Source organism: Ambystoma mexicanum, chromosome 9 (assembly GCF_040938575.1).
Source record: "Ambystoma mexicanum isolate Mex_15411 chromosome 9, UKY_AmexF1_1, whole genome shotgun sequence".
Lineage (NCBI taxonomy): Eukaryota > Metazoa > Chordata > Amphibia > Caudata > Ambystomatidae > Ambystoma > Ambystoma mexicanum.
The window spans coordinates 684,845,629-684,867,969 of NC_090931.1; positions in this window are offsets into that span (position 1 = coordinate 684,845,629).

The window sequence follows — 22,341 nt, forward strand, 5'->3', positions numbered from 1 at the left end:
CAAGGTCTGGCAGACTTGCATGATTGTGCCAGAGAAAACTGTCTCGAGGACGAAAGTCTAAAAATAAAGGACAACATGGAGGCATACCTTAATTCCCCCCACAAAGTCTTTGAAGAAGACAAGTGTGAGGGAATGCCCACTGTGTATGTGGATGGATGCTCTTAACATGTTGACAACGACGGGGAGAAAGAACTGGTGGCCGGCGTAGGGAATGCATGGGTAAATGAGTCCCCAGAACCCTCCGCTGGATACAAAATTGGTCCCCGAAGTAGTCAGGTGGCAGAATTGATGGCTGTGCATCAGGCCATCCTCACTGCTGTCCAGCATCAACTCCACGAACTGGTCATAATCACAGATTCGGATTATGTACGGAACGGGTTCGTGGAGCACCTGGTTAATTGGAAAACCAGAGGCATGTTATGTGCTAACAACAAACCCTTGAAGCATGGGAAGTTGATCCAAAACATTGATGATCTGGTCACCTCGAATGAGATGACCATCTATTGGAAAAAGATCAAGGGTCATTCCAAAGTAGAGGGACCAGACAAAACTGGAAATGACTTAGCTGATCAGCTGGCCAAAACCGGGGCCATCCAAGGGGATCTAATTGAGATGGAGTCCCTGTTGGGGGAAATCCCGGTCACTGCTATCACTAGGTCCCAGACAAATGCTCACAACGACCTTTCAATTGCACAATGGAGTAAGGAGACCCCTGATGCCGATTTGATTACAGCTCAGAAGGGGGATCCAATTATTGGTAAGTTTTACCAACACCTTGAGGACCCTGAGAACTTTCCCCTGACGGATACCGATTACATTGGGGAAGAGGACCTAAGAGTGTTGATGAAATGTCCAAAAATGTTCCGAATCCAAGACGGTTTGCTGGTAAGGAAATCCAAAGCTGGACACGATCAGTGGGTGGTTCCTACCTCATTCCGAAGCCTGATGTTAAGTCACGCCCATGATGCGGCCACCGCCGGTCATAGGGGGTTTCACACAACATTGGAAATCTTAAGAGAGGTTGCATACTGGCCACACATGGGGCAGGACCTCGACCAATACTTGAAGGGGTGTCTTGTGTGTGCACAATTTCAGCCGTCATCCCTCACACACCGTGCGCCTCTCCAAAAGCGGGGGATGACACTGCCATGGTCAGATTTGCAAATCGACTTTGTAGGCCCTGTGATTCGCTCGGCTAGGGGGAATAAGTACATGTTGACTGTGACATGCTTGTTTACCAAGTGGGTGGAATGTCTCCCAGCCCCAAATTGCAAGGCAGAAACTGCAGCTGCCCTGATGATTAACCACATCTTTTCCCGTTTTGGTCTACCTCAAAGGATTGAGTCAGACAGAGGTAGCCACTTCACCAGTGAAGTGATGACAAAGATGTGGGAGATACTGGGGGTCAAACGGAAGTTGCATATTGCTTACCGGCCAGCTTCTTCTGGGGCAGTAGAGAGATATAACCAAACCATTGTGAGCATATTAAAGAAGTTTGTGGCAGATTCTGGGCCAAGTTGGGATATCCGATTACCTCTGGTCCTAATGGCCATCAGATCTACCCCTTCATCTGCAACCAAAATGTCACCATTTGAGTTGATGACTGGGCGCAAGATGGTGCTTCCTCAGCATTTGCTCTACAGGACCCAAGAGCAGACCCTAATAAATGCCTCCACAACTCACGAGTATGTGGAGAATTTAAGGAAACACCTTCAACATGCTTTTGCTTATGCTCAGCGGAATCTAGAAAGATCAGCTGATAGCATGAAGACCCACTATGACCTGAAGACATCCAGGAAGGAATATCAGGTGGGGGACCGGGTCTATCTATACAATTTCCAAAGGAACCAGGCCAAACAGCGAAAATTTTTGCCTACATGGAAGGGACCCTTTGAGATTATAGACAAGATCTCCCCTGTGGCCTACAAGATCCGCATCCCCAAAGGCGGTTTGGCAGAGGGGGAAGACAAGTGGGTCCACATTAACCAGTTGAAGTGTTGCCATCCTAGGCACACTCTGCAACAACTGGAGGAATCCTCTGGAATCCTAGAGGGTACTGTCTCAGATTAATTCAGTTCTAACTTAAAATATCCTACATATCGCCTATCAAATTCTGAGTTTCTCAATGTGGGTGTTTTCGTTTTTTTTTAATGCAAAAAGAAATGTGCATGTTCATATGTTTTGACTATACATTTATATGCCACCCCACTATATCAATGGTGGGGGAAAAATGTCCATGAATAGGTATTGCCGCTCTTCCTTTGTCGTCCTAGGAGAAAGAAAACCTGGAGACGGGCCAAGGAGGACGATCCGGAGACCGGGAGCAGAGACGCAAGGGGCCCAGTGTACCGCCCAATACTCCCATCAGGACCGGCGAGGAGAACCGATCGATCCGACCGGATGGAAGAAAAGATGCTGAACTGTGCCATCTATTGAAAGAAGATGAGGAAACATCCCAGGTCTTGCGAGTCCCATCAGTGAAACAGAATGGCCATTGCAAGAGGGGGGCTTGTGGGATGTTTTTACCCATGCATCCGAGCCCTACCTCAAAAACTGTGCAGTACTGGCATTGAAAACATCATGATGGCCAGAGCTTCCCAGGAAATGCCCAGGGAAGTGCATGAAGAATAGGCTGCCACCCATTTTGCCGATGTTATGGGCACAGAAGGGCACTGCCTAAAACCACCATTGGACTACCCACACAGTAGCCTGAAACCATTGGGAATGGCAATGCTGATTGCCAAAAGCAACCTAGAATTGTGGGGAATTCATTTTCTTAAATCCTAAAAAAATGGGTGCATTACCAGTACTCACCACTATCAGAAAGCCGGCGTTTTAAAACAACACCAGACTTTTTTATTTGTGTAAAACTGAATAAATGGACCCAAAGCAGGCCAAAGAAAGACTTACTGAGAGGTGGATACAATGTAAAGTTATATTCTGAAGTGACTTGAAGGTTATAACAAGACTGGCTGAGCTGTGGATTTCAGCAGTTTAAGTAAATTTGGACTGAAAGACACTAAAAATCTAAATGTTTAAAAGAAATGAGTGACCTACTTTTGAGTGTCACATAGGTTGCAATTGTTTAAATGTCAGTTTTAAACTTAGAATCAGCATTCTAGCTGCATATGTAAAAATGTTAGTTTTATTTGAATGCAGAAAACTGGGTAACTAAAAGTGACATTAGCTGGGGCCTGGCTTAAGGAACTGGATTCTGCTTGACAACTTCCACCCAATTGGAGTGAAACTGGATCCACAGCAGTTCCCAGGCCTAGCTGCCTTTTGCTGTTCCCACCAAAAGGGATATGCCACTTCTCTGATAGAATTACCAAGGGACTGCTAGAGACTAAACATAGGACCCAGGCAGAGGGTTTATTGAAGTGGCCATAAATGGCTTCCTCTTGAACAATGGGCCTTCCAGGGCCCAGGCAGATGGTGTATTGCAGGGGTCATAAAAATGGCTTCCTCTTGGCAGAAACTGGGAGGGGGAGAAACTGGAGACAGAGGCCGAGCTTGAAGAAAGTGGAAAGACTGGTTTCTGTACCATGTGACCTGAAAAGACACACCCCTGTAGCCAGAATATGGTCTTAGAAAAAGATGAATAACTCATAGTACGGACTTGTCGTCATTATTTAAATGATACCATAATTCTTGTGATTTTTCTGCCCACATTTTAAGAGGTTTTTAGAACCAGTGGTATGATCTGGGGGCAAACTAGCAGTTAAGAGGGTATTACTTAAAATGTATGCATGTTAAAAATCTGACACTTCATCAATTAATGTCCATACTCCTTGCGCACATGTGTGTAAATTTGGGTTAATGTCCGATATTGCGAAACCAGTTAAAAAGTGAAATATGTTGCCATTTCTCAATGCAAGCTCTCAGGAAGAGCAGATTTGAACAGGGTATATCTCATGTGATATGTGATGGGTGCATGTAATTTCAAACCACTGTGTATCTATGAAATATGTATTTTTGAGCAAATATAGATTGTGTGTAAAGTTGACAGGGGTGGGTTCTCTGTATCATAAACAGACCTCATTATGATGACACTTCATCTCATTCCCCCAATCAAGGGGAAGAGGAGGAAGTGGCCAATGACAAGTGGAGAGGGGTAGGGGCTAGTGATGCTGCACACACACCCACTTTCAAAACACATAAAAGCAGACAGACAGGACAGATAGGGAGATTCAATTCCATTTGCTGCAACGCGCTCTGCCAGACCACACAACATCCAGAAGATACTAGATTCAACACTTAGACTTTAAAACTCCAAAGAACTTGATTCAGAACTCAAAGCAAGGGCCTAAACCCACAAACTGAGAACTCTTCTCAGTGGGCCTCAGCATCCAGCAAACCTAACAGCGATAGCCGCATCCAAGAGCCGTGCAGATCAGCGCTGGGTCCAGAGAAAGCTGTGCAGAAAGATCCAGAAGCAGTGCTGTACCCAGAGAAAGCAAAGCAGTATCCAGAACCAGAGGCAGAGCAGAGCTGACCCAGACCGCTGTTCGCAGAACTAGAGAGCTGACCCAGACGCTGTGCGCAGAGACCGTCCGTGGCGAGTGAAGAAAACCTGTTGACCAGATCCGTGGCGAGGCCCATTCTATTTCTAAATATATTTTGAGTACCTAGCAGAACTGTGCAGAACCAATCTCTTAGTTAAAATAATATAATTCAACCTATTTTAATCTAACCAGAACTGTCTCCTAGAAGTTGTACCTTGTCATTTTGCAAAACTGTCACTTGTCACTTTGAACTTTTAACATTTCAAATCCGAAAAACTACCTTTATTTAATCGCTCATATCTCCGTGACCGTTTGTCTTAGAGACTTGCAGTAACTTTCCTCTGAAAGCTGGGAATCTTGGCTTCTCAACGAACCTAGAACCGCATTCCTACTCCGTATACTTTCGCCGCAATCGCGAAAAACGCACTCGCGAATTTGCCGCGATTTGCACATTTCTCCACGTGTGAAAACAGCAGCTTCCTTGCTAAAAATTTGTTTGCCTCTTAAGAACCATCCCTGAATCATTGCTAGAGTGAGCCTGGACTAATATTAACTAGATACCACTCACCCTGAACCTCTAGAGGGAATTAAAAGCATTTTAGCATATTTTTCACTTCATTGCCAGCACATATAAAAGCATTTTGGGCCTGTGTTTCAAACTTCTGTAGCCTAAACTGCTGGGGTGAACTGAATTACATTTGATTGCATTTCTGAGAACTGTGTGCTTTTCTTCCATTTCCTTGCATTGCATCAAGGGGGGGAGTGCGTTGCCAGAGAAAAGTGATTACATTGTTTTGTTGAAATCATATTGAGTATTTTCTGTATTGCATTCAACATTGCATCCATCTGAACTTATATAAAGCATTCTCTACCACCTTTTTCTTCTGTTCCTATTCACAAGTGTGCTAGTGCCAGACTTTCCATTATTGATTACTGATCAGATCAAGTGTGATATCCAATTATTAATTTATTATAAAGTGTGATATATATCTATATTGTTTAAATTCTCAAATAAACCTTTTAACTTGCAAAACAGAACTACTTCTTGGCTCAGTGGGGTCAGGGGGATTCCAAGAGAGGGGTGTTATATAGGGGTAGTCATCCAGAACGCATGAACTGGACATAAAGATATATCAATAAGGGTTTCCATTCAGCATCCCAGACTAGGCATTGACTTAGCTGTAGTGTTGAATTGAATCCTCTTACATCTGGTTGTTTATTGTTTAATTGTGCCAGCATGGAAGAGGGAAGAGCGCGATGCATGTCACCATCCAATACAGTTGTTCTCTTTAGTAGGTGTTAGAGGGTACGCCTTCTTTGTGTACTGTGCACTGTAGCTCAGTCCAGTTTATAGATCTGTGAGTGGGCAAAGCGCACCAGCAGAGGCCCTTACTCGCAATCCTTAATTGTCTAGTCGTTAAACTTGTTGGTGCTGGTCAGTTCAATTGCCATGGCGAGGGATGGGTCCTCCTGTGACGATTTGGCTAACTCTTCCATCGTCAACACTGGTGGCAGGGCGTGTGCGGTGACCTAACAGAGGTATTCTGCATTGCCTTCCCTCGGCGGTCTCTGTTGCAGTTCGGGGTGCCGTGCGATATAATCAGCTGGGTTGCTGTCTCCCCCGGTCTGTGGACGATGCCAGAGGTCATATTAAAAAACTTGAGAGGACAAATATCTTAATATGTCTTCTGTGTATTGAAGAAGGTAGCATCATTCTGCTTGAAACAACAGGGCCACACTCGCTTAGGTCTTAATATAGGTGCAAACGTTCAGTCATCAGTGCAATTACTATTTTCCCCATTGCAACCACATGGCAGTGCCTCTCCTGTGCACTATACACTCACACCGACATGTTTGGCAATATAACAACGCCTTAAGTGCTGGCCCAACAGAGCAAGGTGAGCCATGACTGTGCGCTCTGTGCAGCTGCTAAATTATTTGTCACCAACATTTTTAATAGTGTCAGGCACGCGATGCACCCTTTTCCATGATACCACGCCATTTGACTCGGGGAGTGATCGCTGGTTGGTTTACTTCTTTTTTGTATTGCTGACCAGTGGCGGCTGGTGACTTTGAAAGGTGGTGGGGCGTAAATTTATCTGGGCGAATTTTGGAGCGAGCGCAGCGAGCGAGCCCAACCCACGAGCCCAACCCACATAAAGGGAGTGTGTGGGCGTTCTCCTCTGTGAAATATTTGGAAAAATGGCTTGTCCAAACCCACAGAAATTTGACATAAAAAAGCATTAGTTTTACATACAAATACACCCCCACACTCCGAAGGCGTGAAGGCCCATTAAAAAAAATACTGAAATACTCTGACGTAGGGCCTGATGCTGCTACCACAGGCTGTCACTGCCACACAAAAAGAACATTTTCATGCCCAGATGTCACAGAAAGCTGTCGTTCAATATGTTACACAAACACATCCCATGAGACCCTCTGAGCTCACTGAAAAAAATAAGATTACTATGCAATATATAGAGGCAGCATCACAATGATTTGTATGTCCTTGAGAGTTTTTATTCAAAATAACACAGACTGAAACTATGTCCCCCCTGGCTTCACATGCGGCTAAATGGCACAGGCCCTTAAGATGAGAAAGGGAGCAAGTGTAAGAACAGGAAGGGGAGAAAAAGAGGAAGGGTGACAGACATTCAGAGAAGGGCTGAGGCTAGTAGAGTGGATCGCCAGCTAAGCAATTGCCTAGAAATGGTTGTAGCATGAAGTTGGCAAGTTTGGTTCTCGGCCATGCTGACTCTGCCCCAAGGGTGGACTGGCCTATAGGAAACTCTGGAGATGTCCGTTTAGGCCTCTGCACCCTGGGCCTCTTTTGTGTGGTGACCTATTTTATGTCCAACATTTGTCATAGGAAAAAGGTTGGACTTGCTGAAATTGTGTAAAATGAGGGCCACTTTTAAAATTATTTCCAGGTCCTCTTTTGGTTCCCAGTTCACCCCTGCTCTGCCCTTATCCCTTTCGATGTAGATACACTGTTTGCCTCTTTATTACACTTCTTAGAAGTGTGATTAACACCATTAGAGATCATATGCAGGTTCTAGATGCCAATGTTTGCGATCACAAAAGGGGAGATTTTCACGTGGAAGCTAGAGAATACAATGTGCTCATTGACTCATTGACTCATTGCTCATTGACCTGTAAAGGGCGAGGGGGGATTGTTTTGGGGTAAGAGCAAAACCCTATTAAAAGTAAAGTTTTGTCTTCCATATAGAGGATGTTTATGCATAATATCAAGTAACTTTTCCTAAATGAAGTCAATAAGGGGTCGGACACCTATGACAAATCAGGAGGGGCTATCAACTAAATATCAGACAGACAGCGTTTCATGTAACAGACTTCCATTCACACCGTTTTTGTCGCGGAGGAAGGAAAGGTAGGGATTGGGTCGGGAATGGGGAATCTCAGCTTTACAGTCTTGATGAACATTTTTAATCAGTAGCAAAATAATGGTGACATCTCCTTTCAAGTTCTGTACTTTTCTTTCTGGGAGTGGAGTGGTAGTGCATGGTCACACACTGGCTGCCCTCTCTAAATGCACAACAGCTTTTCACTGTCCATTTCATACCTTTATCTGGCCCCATGGCATTAGCAAATTCACGTTCAAATGAACATCGGCACGCAAGGGATTTATTCTGTGCTCTTATCTTTGTGGCGATTCAGCGCAGGCAAGTGGGAGGTTACTTGGTGAGGCTCACCTTACATCCCTGGAAAGGCCCATAGTTTTGTTGCAGTGGTTTGTCTGGCCCAGGTCCGACCTCCACCACCGCGGTCCTCAGAGTGGTGATGTCACCAATATGCTGTGGGTGTTGGCGATGGGATCGCAGTGTTCGTACAGTGAGCGAACGTGCATTCTTCGCTTTCTTCAAGGCTGCCGGCAGGTTAAGGGTAAAGGGCCGGCCAGCGTTTCATTTATGTGTGACTCCATTGGGTTAACAGCCCGCAACAGTTTCCGTATGGAAGACGAGTGAGGGAATCTGTGAAGCGACAGCGTTTGTCAGTGTTTTGTTTTCACATGTTCCTATGGATGTAGTCGTAATTAGATGCAGGGAGAGTAATGGGGCATTGAAGGACACTTTGTGCCCCATAGAGCAGAGAGCATGTTTGGCAAGGCTCTGCTGTGGTAGTTTACAGCCAGCTACTGTACAAGTTCACACCCACATACTGTATTGGCCGCGCAAGAGAATGTGCATTTTAAGCTAAAATTCGTGACAGTAGAGCATCTGACCAAACAGCAGGTGGGAGCTGAGTGCTCAAGCGGCTATTTGCTGTCGGGACGTGAACGTGGCAAAACGGCGGATGTCCAGTTTCAATTATATGAGGATGTGCGGCACCTGTATATGCAGCATTTATTTGGCCGTGAACAGCCAGGCGGTTGCATGTTTAGTCGATCAGCATCAAACTACACAAACCGTGTTTGTGTTACACAAACACCATGGTTTATGTAGTTTGATGCTGCTCGTCATGAAATCATACTTCTACACCTAAACACATCGATTGGAGTAATAGGCCTGCCGTGGATTCCCCAGGGCAGGGCTCCAGGACCGTCCTGGGAGCACTGTCCCTGGGGAATGAAGGCCGGGCTGGGTGGGCACCGCCATCACCAGGTTAAGCCACACACACTTACCGGAGATACGTCCTATGGACCCTCTGCAGCTCAGTTGACTGCTGTTCTCAGAGCAGCTTCTCGAGTGTTGTGACGTCTTCTTTGCGCTTCTTCACACAGTGTCCACTCAACATACGACTAAGTGAGAAGGTGGAACCGGATTTCCTTCTGCACGCTGCGTGCGCCCAGTCACATTAATGTCATTGGCTGGAAAACAGCCAATGACATTCAGTGATTGGCTATTACTATGCCGAAGTCCAGAGCAGGTGCGCTGATTGCGCACACATTATTACTAACGGGGCCACCACTCTAGCGCCCCGCCAGCCTTTGCACTGCCATGGGGGTTACGTAGAGTGCGTGGAGCTACGAGCTCCACGCACTTAACATTGGAAAAGGCTGCGTAAAAGGGGACGCGCCCCTCTGCAACAGCCCGGCAAGCCATGAAAAGCAGAGAGCCTCTGTTGGAGCAGCATTCATTTATTTTGGTTTCAGGCAGCGCTGCAAAAAAAAAAATATGCATGCATCCAACGGAACGTGAACACTCTTTTTACAGCACACTGACGTGCTCTCTGCTCTCTGGTGGGGCGACGCCCCCCCGCCCTTTATAAGCAGCCGCCACTGTTGCTGACACACCTAAAGAGAAACCAATAGTCTATCTTCACTCTCCTAGAGGTGTGACACTGCATGCAAACTTCACTACTGACGCGCAAGGTTTTGGCCTGCTGTCATACTATGCTCTGCTGAAGATTACTACCTTACATGGGCGTCATGAGCATGGCTTTGGACGAATGGTGACCAGACTTCCCGGTTCTCCTGGGACAGACCTGGGAAATCGCCCTCCGTCTCATTGTCCCAGGGTCCCAGAAGTTTGTCAATTTTATAAACCCTGTCCTGGGATTGGAAGGGTGGGTGACTACGGTCTTGTTTTTTGTCGGGACCCGATTTCAAAGTCCTGAAATCGGGCCTGGCACGGCTCTTCCTGTGCATGAATGGGGGTATGAATGCTTTTCATGCCCCCATTTCCTCCCCCTTCCCCTCCCGACCACTCTCCTCCAATGAGAGGAGTGTGCCTGAGAGTACACCCTTCCCAGACCCCGACCCTCGCACAACAGGCCAGCAACATAGAAGTAGGACTAGATTTTTATTTGTGTTTACTTTAGTCCTACTTCTACACTACAGCTCAAAATCAATAAGGCACACAGGCTGGCGCCTTTTGCATAGCCCTGAAGAAGGTGGTCTATCTACAATACTCCACTGAAACCGGTCGGCTTCAGTACAATCTAATCTAGTGAAAACCAATATTGTCACAGTTTAAGATTGCTCTGTTCCTTTATATCCCTTCTAAAAAGACTGATAGGGGTACAGTATAAAAATTAAAACAGAGCGACCTAATGACGAATAGGAATCTATAGTGTTGAAGTGGGGTTGTCCCTAACTGTATAAAACAGACATCCAACTATATCTTAATGTTAAAGGATATTTGTACCGCGCACTATCACCACCGGAGTGGTACCCTGGTGCTCTGGCGGCTCTGAAAAGGGGTGGGGGGGTTGAGTTAGTGGGAGGAAGCAGGAAAAGTGCAGGAGAGCAGTGATGTGCTGTTGGCGGCCTCAGCCCGGTGGATCCAGTGGCTGGGCCTGGGTGTTTGCGGCCGGTAGCCGTTGTGTACTGTTGTGTGAGTCTGTGTATCTTTTTTGTTTTGTTGTTGCAGTGTAGTGAAATTTGTGCAGTTTGTTGTGCTGTAGGTTTTGGTTGTGTTGGTTTGGAATGTGAGAGGTGTATGCAGAGCGGAAATTGTTAGTGCAGTTGGTTAGTTGGCTTCTCTATCCTGAATTGAGGCGCTGGGCTTGTGTAGTCTCCCCTGATGCGCCTGTCTTGATCTGGGTCCCTCTGACATTCAAGGTTCCTTACTCTGGTCCCCGCCTCTATCTGTCTTTCTCATAGCCCCCCTGTCCTCCCTTCACACTCCTGTGGCCAGTACACCTGCTAATGTCAACAGGTCAGGTTGTGTGCTGATTGCCAATATCTCGGCAATTCCACAACACTGCAGTACCTGGTGGTAACTAAGGGACGGGTGGAGTAATTGGCTCGGTCTCCGTGCGTGTCGTCTGAGTTTCAGTCTATCCGGTGTCACCCGTCCCGGTGTCGTGGGCGCTTCCCCGTCATTTCTGGGGCTATCTGTGTTTTTTCCAGTTTAATCGTCCTATTCTCTGTTTCGGTTTTCAGTTTGAATCAGTGGTGTCTAAGAGCCAGATTTTTAGTGATTTCCTGAATTTCAGGTGATCTTCAGTGTTTCTTATTTCTTTTGGGATGTTGTTCCAAGTTTTTGCGGCTAAGTGGTAGAAGAAGGTGCCTCCAAGTTTTTTCTTAAGGTATGGTTTGATTTCCAGGCGGACTTTGTTGCTTCATCGGAGGGATCTTGTTGGTTTGTTGATTGTTATTTTCTTTTGTAAGAATTCTGTGCCTTGTCCACTGATTACCCTGTGCGTAATGCAAATTGTTTTGAAGGTGATGCGATGTTTGACTGGGAGCCCATGTAGTGTTTTTAGGGCTGGGGTGATGTGGTCTCTTCTGGATAGTTTGAGGACTAGTCTTGCTGCTGCATTTTGGATCCGTTGCAGTTTCTTCAGGAGGTGTTCTGGTAGTCCAAGGTAGAGGCTGTTTGCATAGTCAATTATTGACATGATTAGGGCGACAATATTGAGTGTTTTGTGTGTGAAGGAGAGTAAAGGTAGAATTCTTCTTGCCGTGTGGAGGAAAAAACATGTCTTCACTGTTGCATTTATGTGTGGTTCTAACGTTAGGGTGTTGTCCATTAGGACTCCCAGATTTTTTACTACCTTCGATGGTGTTGGTGCGTTTCCCATTTCCGTAGGCCACGGGATGGTGGTTCCGTTCTCTTGGTCTTTGGATACGATCAAGATTTCTGTATTTCCTGGGTTGATTTTCAGGTTGTTGGCATTCATCCAAATGAAGACTTCTTTTAGGCAGTCGATTAGGGTTGAATGATCGGCATTGGTGTCTTTGATTTTGTATATGATTTGAGTGTCATCTGCATAGTTGTAGCATGTAATGTTGTATTTTTTGAAGATTCTGATGACCAGAGTCTGATAGAGGTTGAAATATAGTGGAGATAGTGAGGATCCTTGTGGCACTCCACAATCGTTAATCCGTGGAGTGGATTGGAATGGTTTAATCCATACGGTTTCTGTTCTTTCTGCTAGGAATGATTTGGTCCAGAGTAGGGCTGAGTCTGTTATGCCTATGTCTTCTAGTCTTTTGGTTAGAGTGTCATGGCTCACTGTGTCAAAGGCCGTAGAGAGGTCGAGCAGAATAAGGGCTGAGGTGGTGCTTGAGTCTGCGTTAGTTTTGAGATCATCCCAGATGGATAGTAGTGCAGTTTCCGTTCCTCTTGCTGGTCTGAAACCCACTTGAGCTTGGTCTAGCAGGTGCTGTTTTTCTACATGTTCTTGCGTTAGTTTATATACGTAGGTTTCTAGAAGTTTTGCCGGGTAGGGGATGCTAGAGATCAGCCTGTAGTTGGAGAGATCTTCTACGTCGCCACTTGTGTTTTTCAAGAGTGGCTTGCTATATGCTGATTTGAAGATCCTCGGTACGGTCCCTGTTGCTAGTGATAGATTTAGAAGGTTTCTGTAGTGTTCTGCTGGCGTTCCTTGCGCGAGGATTGATATGTAGATGTCTGGGGGACATGGGTCCATGGGTGATCCAGCTTTCTTGCTTCGTTTTACCAGCATTGCGAATGCCTCTGCTGATATTTCAGGAAAGCTTTGGAGTTTGTGCTGTGGTTCCGTGTTAGGCTCGTTAGGTTGTAAGTTGTAGTTGGTTGGTCTCTTTTGTATGGTTTGTCGGATGTCATTGATTTTTTTTTTTGAAGTGGTCTGCCAGGTCATTGCATAGTTTTTCTGAGGGGGTTGGGGTGTTATCGCAGCCTGGTGGGTTTCTCATTTCTGTAATGATGCTAACCATTTCTTTTTGTGTGTTGGCGGCATTGGTGATTCTGTCGTTGTAATGTCTTCTCTTTGCCTTTTGAATTCCCTTCTTGTATACGCGGATATGTTTCTGGAATAATGTTTTTTTATTGGGTTGTATTCTTCCCTCCATTCCAGTTCCATCTTTTTGTTTTCCTTTTTCATGACGCTTAGTAGTGGGGTGAACCATTTTGCCATAGCTCTTTTTTTTGATGGGGTGAACGGTTTTTCTGGGGCGATCTTATCTATTGTATCTGCAATCCATTTTTGTAGTATCTCTGCATTTCTGTCTAGATCAGCTAGTTCTAGTTCTGTAGTTGAGGGTTTGGTTAATTCCAGTTGTTAGACTAGGTTGCTTTCTTTGACGTGTTTCCAGTTTCTCTTTGTGGTGGTTATGAGTTTCGGGGGTTGGGTGTAGACCTGAGTGGGTAGAGCGATCACGAAGGGGATGATGAGATGGTTGCCCCACAGTATTTGTATTGGTGGTGCCGTGGTGATGAGTTTTCATTGGCAAAAATTGCGTTGATGGTGTGTCCTGCCAAGTGTGTTGCCCCTTTGACTAGTTGTCGTAGTTTCATGGTGGTGAGTTGTTCAATCAGTGAGTTTTGGGAGTTGGCATGATTGTCTTCAAACCAGATGTTGAAGTCCCCCAGGATGTTTAGGTGTTCGTGGTTGATGGCTAAATTGGTGATGGCTTTATGAAGTTGTCGACGAATGTTGCATCATATGTCAGGGGTCTGTACACCAGGATGAATGCAATGTTGGTTTTTGGGTTCGCCGTTAAGTGTATTACCATCGTTCCGCAGTTGAGGATGTTGAGTGGTTCGTCACTCTTTATTTTCAGGTGTTCGTTGAATGCTATTGCGATGCATCCTCCTTTTTTGTTTTTCCTGCTTATTTGCAGGCATTTGAAGTTGGTTGGAAGGCAGCTTTGGAGTGCGATTTTGTAGTTGTCGTCCAGCCATGTTTCTGTGATGAACAGGATGTCAATGCCGTTGTCGTCTGGTAAGTCGAAGATCTCTGTTGAGTGTTTTGACATGGATCTTGCGTTTATTAGATTGCAGTAAAGTTTGGAGGTGTTGTTTAGTTTGGACTTTCTTGTTGAGGTCGTCTAATGATCGGTGTTGAGGTTTCCTTCCTGGTCGATTTCTAGTTGATCTGTGTGGTTTGGAGTGTCAGCGTCTTCGAAGAGTTCTTCTAAGTTCTGTCTTGGGTTGTTTTTGTTTTCGTCGTGTTCATCTTCCAAAAATTGTGGTTGATGATTGGAAGTTCCTTTTGCTTTGGTGATGTAGGGTCGTGTGCTTGTTGTTTTTTGTGTTCTTCATTCTTCTTCTGCTTGCATGTGTTAGGTTGTTTGATGTTGCTGCTTCTAACGATGGGTTGGATTGCTTTGGTTGTCAGTTGTCAGCGTGGTATGGAGTTAGGTATAGGGATATGTCTCTTCTCTCAGAATGCACCCCCACAGAAAGGAACACAAATCAAACCAACACTATCAGTGTTGTTCTTTGTTGCTGTTCTGGAGTGTTTATTCTTTCTTCTCTTTTCCTTGGAATGGGTCTTTTGTGCGACATTATAAATTGAGAGTTGTTTAGTCTTTTGTTTGGTGATGTCCAGTTGGTCCTGCTTTGGTCTGGTTGTCTTGTGGTGTAGTAGTGGGTGTGAAGGCTGTCCGCTACTATTTGGGTTCTGTCTGTCAGTGGTATTCCGGCTTGCGAGTCGTGCAGTCCCTGTCCTAAGAGGGGATGGGGGGTGGCTAGGGTTGTTATGTTGGGTTCTGTCAGAGGCTCTCTTTAGTGTCCGTCTCCCTCAGCACGGTTCACTGCGGTGAGCTAGCTATGTGGGTTTGGAGACGGTATCTGCTAGTTGAAGAGTGGCTTAGAGGGGCGCAGCTCGGACTTGCATCTTGTGATGCGTGAGCCCCTAATCAGAGTAGCACTCCATAGTGATTCACTGGTGGGTTCTGTTTCACTTGAGAGTGAGCTGGTCAGCTAAATTTGAGATACCTGTATAGCGGGAGCGAGACCTAGCCATGCAATCTAAATATCATACAATGCAATTAGGGACAGAACCCCAGCGAAACTGGAGAGGCCTGTATAGTGGGAGAGAGGCCTAGCAGTGCAATCTAAATATCATACAGTGCAATTGGGGACAGAACTCCAGCTAAATTAGAGATACCTGTATAGTGGGAGAGAGGCCTAGCAGTGCAATCTAAATATCATACAGTGCAATTGGGGACAGAACTGCAGCTAAATTAGAGATATCTGTATAGTGGGAGTGAGGCCTAACGGCGCAATCTAAATATCATACAATGCAATTGGGGACCGAACCCCAACTAAATTAGAGATACCTGTATAGTGGGAGAGAGGCCTGGCACTAATTATCATACAATGCAATTGGGGACAGAAATCCAGCTAAATTAGAGATACCTGTATAGTGGGAGAGAGGCTTAGCAGTGTAATCTAAATATCATACAATGAAATTGGGGACAGAACCCCAGCTAAATTAGAGACCCTTGCACAGCGGGAGAGTGGCCTATCAATGCCATCTAAATATCAAACAGTGCAGTTTGGAGATTAAGTTTGGATTTTGATACCTACCATACCTACTACAAGTAGCTCATACATCAGTGAGTCCTCAAAACAAGTGTATGCACACATTTTTCAGCAAACACGCTTGAGAGGACGAATCATTTTTCACTCTTTGTTTTTGCTTCTGTTTTAGATGACACTTTTGAAAAACTCTTTTTCAGCTTTATCTTTTCTAAATGTAAACAACCCATAGTCAACATTTGGCCCTGCATTTTGGGAAGAACAGGTTGGAATGAGCGGAAGAGCCAATTATGAACATGTCTGCTCTTGACTAACCCATAAGGGAATTTGGTGCTCAGTATTGAGTTGAGAGTCCAGGTAGGGCGGGTTTCGGCGGAAGAAAAAGGTGGGCCTTACGTGCTGGTGTGCTCCGTTCCTGTTGTCATCTTGCTGCTTCTACTCGCTTTTATTTGTATCAATGATCGGTCCACCACACCCCATTACCTCATAAAGTTCAATGTCAAAAAACGATTTCAACTTAATGCGCTCTTCAATCGAAGAAAATGTCATTGGGCGGCCATTTTGCTGCCTCTTCTTTCTTCTCCAGGCAAGATTTCTCCTCCTCGATGAATCCAGCAGCGGAGTTAGTTGTACACAAGTAAACTATTCAGCAAAATCCAATTCACAGGAACTTGAGGAAAATAGTTTTTCAGAAAGCATACCTAGGTTTTTTGGTCAAGTGGCGGGGTCTAGGCTCCGGCTGCCTCTACCAAAGCCATAATTTTGACAATGTCAAAAGTATATTGAGATCTTTAGACACAAGACACTAAAAGAACAATGAGAGTGACCGTTCGGTGGCCCAGTTCCATAAGCACATGAAATATATTCCCTCAAGACCGCGAAGGAGGAATTCTGCAATGGATTTCACTCTTATCGCTCAATGCATTTTGGTTGTGTTACGCCTACAAGCGAAGGCTTTTAAGACCCATCACACTTTGCATTATGAATGATGGGTGCACACATGTATTGGAAAGGCTTCACAATGGAAGGAGCTGCCTGTTTTCAATGCTTGTAAAATGCAGCTTTCTTGGCAGGAAGAGAGCCGAATTGAAGACAGGCATCATTTGGTGAACATCTGCTTTGGAAGTCATCAGGCTCTTGCACAATAGGACTGTTATTTGCTATGTATGAGTCATGGTTTTACTGATTTTTCTTGGGAATTAGAAAAGCGCAATTAGTTCTTTGCAGTGGCAACTTTCACTCAAGCAGGGCACAAAAGAGAAAAAGAGAGATTTCGAAAGACAGGGGTTCCGTGCCCAATGCGAGCGAGCAAGTGTATTGATCGACGCGCCACCACCGGGCCAAGCCAATTAAAAGTTTATAATTATGCAAATATTCATATACATTCCAACCAACAGGGGGGTTGAAATATCCGTCGTGTGAAGCACTTGCTCGGAATGGCTAATTGCGAGGCCTGGCGAAATATATTAAAAAATGAGGAGTGCGCCAGGAACACGACGCCTCTGGACTTTGATGTGCGCCTGTGGGCTTGGTTTAATACATGAAACGTTAATGAAATTCCGAGCAGCTCAAAAAAACAACATCAAAGTTATTAGGAAGGACTGGTTGTGACAGCGTCACCGCGTTGAGCTGTGCCTCACCAGCGCGGAATCTTTTCTGCCTTGTCACATGTATGATGACTGGCTTAGATGTGCAGGCATGTGGACAGCTTGACTCTGTTTGCTGTTTTCGAAGATACGCTCGCTTTATTACTTACCCGTAATCTGCATTACTCTTAAACATAGTCCTTACTTAATATGGTGTCCCCCATCTCTCAACAACAGAGTTTTTGTTAAAGCAAACCTCGGGCCTCATTATACGTTGGCCAGTGTGGTAATAACGTGCCAGTAATAATGTTTACTGGCACGTCAACGCACCTGCGAACTTGAAGTTTGCCGATGGGGGCACCTATTACTGGCGCTGATAATACCTGCATATCACCCATGGAGTCCAACGGGACTCCATGGAATGGGGGTTTACAACCGTTGCTGCCACTTGTAATCTGGGAAAACAGGTGACTTACTGGCAAAACTCTCTGGTATTACCCGCCCCGTTATTACCAGTGCTGGTAATACTGGCAAATCACCCATGCAGTCCAACGGGACTCCATGGAATGGGGGTTTACAACCGTTGCTGCCACTTGTAATCTGGGAAAACAGGTAAATCAGGTGACTTACTGGCAAAACTCTCTGGTATTACCCGCCCTGTTATTACCAGCGCTGATAATACCTGCATATCACCCATGCAGTCCAACGGGACTCCATGGAATGGGGTTTACAACCGTTGCTGCCACTTGTAATCTGGGAAAACAGGTAAAGCAGGTGACTTACTGGCAAAACTCTCTGGTATTACCCGCCCTGTTATTACCAGTGCTGGTAATACTGGCAAATCACCCATGCAGTCCAATGGGACTCCATGGAATGGGGATATACAACCGCTGCTGCAACTTGTAATCTGGGAAAACAGGTAAATCAGGTGACTTACTGGCAAAACTCTCTGGTATTACCCGCCCCGTTATTACCAGTGCTGGTAATACTGGCAAATCACCCATGCAGTCCAATGGGACTCCATGGAATGGGGATATACAACCGCTGCTGCCACTTGTAATCCGGCATTAATACCGCTGGACCAAGTGACGGTAGCGGTAAAAGTTTGGTGGTATCTGGGCAGATTTACCACCCAGATACCACCAAACTCGTAGTGACGTCTTTGTCCTCTGTCCCAAACTCCCTGGACCACAGGAGCCTCCCCTTACCTCCATCACTTCCTCTGCTTACTCAGCAGATTCACAGGCAGTTTTTCCATCTGGCACTAGTGGAGGGGGACAGGGAGGGGAGCCTTAAGCACAGCCAAGAGTCAAAATGACTGAGAGTAATGGAGACCACTGATAAACATACCCCCACTACCCCATCCTCCCTCCTCGTTAGATTCCTTTCATAATGAGGATTAGCAATGTAACCCACATCGGCCGGTGCACTGGAATCACACGTGCCAATATTTTGGAGCACCTGGGAGGTACATTTTGTCATGGAAAGCGGTAGAACTGAATTTTCCCATTTGATTGCACTGGGGTAAAAATTATTTTAGCAGGGTGAAATGAAAAAAAAATAGCAACATTGTTGATAGAAAAATCAGGAGTCTGACACCTAAATGGGGAAGGTTGGCATGTATTTGAAATAATTAATAAAAACACACACACAAAATGAAACTAATGCACATTCATTGAAATTATGTAAACCCTGATGAGTGTGTGAGCATTTGCCCCAGGAGTTTCATTGCAGATATCGCATATTGTGGTTTGAAATGCAGTGGACCCACTTTGAACACAGTTCGGCCAGTTCTATGCAAAAAAAAACAATAAATAAAACACTGGCTGTCTTGGATCTCAGGGTGCTGTGAATCCCAATACAGGGATTCAAGGAGCAGATTGGTCCTTGTTCTTGGGCTCCCAAAGACGGAGGAGGTTGGCACACAACTGCAGGGGTACTTCAACATGGTGGGGTCCTGGAGAGAGGAACTTCCATGCGAATTAGCTCAGGAAGAGGCCATGGTGTGGGTAGATGTATACTGCATCACTCTTGGTAAAGGCAGGCCTCTACAACGATTATATAAATCTGGTGGATGATGTCAGCTAATGGTGACTTCCTGCCCTTGGCCAAAACCGAAAGGAAAGGAACAGGGGATCACCAGTACAAAATACTGAAGCGGTTCCATTATAAATACACAGTGCACAAGCCCCATTTCAAGAATACCATGGGGCCCTCACTTTGACACTCGTAGTGGGCTTGACATTGCCAGTTAGCATGGCATCCCCAGTAAGTTTGGCATAAGTGGCAATCTCTTAGCTTGACATTCCCAGTTAGAATAGCAGTCCCAATAGGTTTGGCATTGGCAGCATGGACAGAGCAGCCAGGCTTATTTTAGGATGGAGAGAGGGCTATAGATAGGTACAAAGAACTTGTAGCATGCATATGGTCCAAAGAAGCACTGGTACACCTAGGTATTGTAAAAATAGAGGTTTATTTTATATACACAAGCAAAGAGAATTCTTCAGAAAGGTAAGTACTATTAGACGTCATAGAAACATTATAAAAACCAACACTATGCTTATGGTAAGTAAACCAAAGCATAAACCACATTTAGCATAGCACTATGCAGTTCAAGGTGAGTAAAACCTAGTATTACACATTCAGAATGGCTGTATGCTATTCATGGGGATTAAAACCACATTAGTAGACTTTTAGAATGTCAATAGGCAATTCAAGGTAAGCAGGCCCTATTGGTAGTGCACTCTGACACTTTTCCAGCTTTCAGAATAATATAGTTAAACCAACATCACTTTTCAGAACACAGTTCTGAGGTAATCAATAACTTGGGAATTACTTTTCAGAGTGGCAGCATGGACTTCATGGATAGGTAAGAAATCAGGGTATACATTTAGTATGGCAATCAGCTATTCAAGGTGAGTGAAACCCTATTGGTAATAAACCCTTCCACGTAATCTATTTCAGGAATAGTTAGTTATGACAATATTATTTTTTAGAAGAGTGGAACACAATTCAAATGTAAGTAAATCACTTTGTTTACTTTTCGGAATGCCAATAAACAATTACTAGATAAGTATGAACGTTCTAACACTTTGTTACTTATTCTGCTTTCAGTAATCATAGTTACCTCACTAACACATAGCAAGTAAGTACTTTGCAATACTTCTTATATGTTCTCTGCATAGACCCTATACTTTGGAGTACTTTCCTATTTTAGGGCATGAGTGTTCTCAGAGGCAGAAGGGTGACCCTGGTCGTCCAGGAGCGAGCTGTAGGCAGGTCAGGATAAGGCAGAACTGTAGGAAAGTCAGAGTTCCGGAGGATTTCTTGTTGAACAAGTAAATATCAGACTTTTAAGTTAGTAGAAATGTTCAGAGACTTCGTAGAAGGCTCCCTATATGTATTCCAGTGTTAGGCCTGGGAGAACGGTATGGGTGAACTCCCAACTACACAAATCACCCCCTTAGCCACACAGGAGCGACACAAGACTTTAGATAAGTATTACCATAAGCCACACAGTAACTCAGCAGTGAAGCAGAGCTTGCAGATTGACGCCTTCATGATACAGCAACACAGGACCCGGTCTTTGGATTCTTGGTTATGGTAATGAAAGAACGGACACTGGATGCGAACTTGCAGCAGCAGTCGACAGAAAAGGCTCCAAACAACAGTCAACAGAAAAGGCTCCAAACAAAGGAATCTTCAGTGCTTCTCTCAGCTCTGTGATGTTGGCGCCCTTTTCAAGGTACCAGATGATGAACGGTGGTTACCGATCGGATTCACCTTTCTATTTCAGTCCAGCACTCTGGTGAGGGGACTTCAAGGAATGGACTCATGGCTCGGTAAATCCAGCAGGAGTCTACCAAATTTCCAGTAAGATTCGTTGTTTGGAAGATGTTGCACAGCATTCAGGCTCGAGGTCCAGTGGTACTTGCATTTTGCAGCCCACGGAGGTCCAAACTCGAAATGCAGGTCTTCTTAAGACTGATTGGTCCCACTAGTCTATGGGTCAGTGTTGTTATCTTGGGGACTCCTCTGTTGCATCAAAGAAGGGGTCAGTACAGGCAGCAGTCACACGGCAGGCATCTCCGGTCCCTGGAAGTAGCTACAGCAGTATTCTCTTCTTCTTCATCGGATTCCGCTCCAGTGGTCGACTTGTCTTCAGCTTCCAGATGCAAGCCAGAAATATGCATCGGCCATTTCCCCTCGGCCGTTTCCCCTCTTCTTTTCATAATTTATGTTCTTCCTCTTGCTAAACTGGTTCATTCCAATGGGTGTCGGCTTTATGCCTATGCAGACGATACACAACGTATTCTCAGAATTGACAGAGACTAGGATTTGATGGCTTCTCACCTCAGAGACTTTTCAGTGGATGATTGGCAGCTGGATGAACACTAATTGGCTAAATCTAAATGCAGAGAAAACTGAGGTAATCACTCTCAGGCGTTCTCCAGCTGCCAATCACTCTGGACCAGTGATTTTTGTCCTTCCTGACTGGGTGCCTAGCCTACCACAGTATCCTTGGTAACACATTTAGGATAAAAATAGTATTGTCCCTTTCTGCTTCCCTTCAGGTCAATGCGAGATGTAGTTTAGGCCATGTTAAACTTAGAATGTTCCCACATATTCCAGCTACCCTCTGGAACCTGGTTGTCTCTGCTTCCATCTCAGGGACTCTTGATTATTGTAACACAGCTTTGCTTTCCCAACCCTTTGTTTCTAATACAACATCTTCAAGGTTTACAAAATTCTGCTGCTCACCTCATGGTGGGTCTTCCTACATTAACCAACATATCAATGGTACTGTGAAATCTTTACTTGCTTCCTGTCAGAGCCAGAATTAAATGTAAGGCTTTATGTTTGGCCCATTGGGCCTTGTATGGCTCTGGAGCACTTTCTCTGTGTGAGAAGCTCATTAAAAATGTCCCCTCACAGAATATTCCATCTGTAGACCAGTCGCACTGTGTCCTCCGCGTCTATTCCAGATCTACTATTGGTGGACACGCTTTTTCTGTCTCGACATCCGGGTTGTGGAATTCTCTTCCCCTGACCCTGCGGTCCACTGTCAACCACCTTGCCTTTCAGAAGGGG